Genomic DNA, 234 nt, shown 5'->3' on the forward strand with positions numbered 1-234 from the left:
TTGAGTGAAGAGTGTCGTTCAGTGTTTTGATTTTCAGTGTTTTTTTTTTGTCTTAAGTGATTAAGTTGATTTTATATTATTTTCCTTCATGTGTAAGTTAAAATATGAATACAGATGCTTACAATTTTTATCATTTCCATAATTTCTAACAATCCAAGTCATGTTTATAGTAAAGGTTCTCAACATAACCTCGAATCTATGAATGGCTGAGCGCCCATCATTCGATCCTGTGAA

At 30.8% G+C, this 234-nt stretch overlaps 1 protein-coding gene across 1 annotated transcript in view; it reads left to right on the forward strand.

Annotated features, from left to right (window-relative positions):
* LOC119588689 (major facilitator superfamily domain-containing protein 12-like) overlaps window positions 1-234 on the forward strand; it is a 36,240-nt gene that overhangs the window by 1,905 nt on the left and 34,101 nt on the right.

The sequence above is a fragment of the Penaeus monodon genome, chromosome 24 (assembly GCF_015228065.2).
Source record: "Penaeus monodon isolate SGIC_2016 chromosome 24, NSTDA_Pmon_1, whole genome shotgun sequence".
In the NCBI taxonomy this organism is placed as follows: Eukaryota; Metazoa; Arthropoda; class Malacostraca; order Decapoda; family Penaeidae; genus Penaeus; species Penaeus monodon.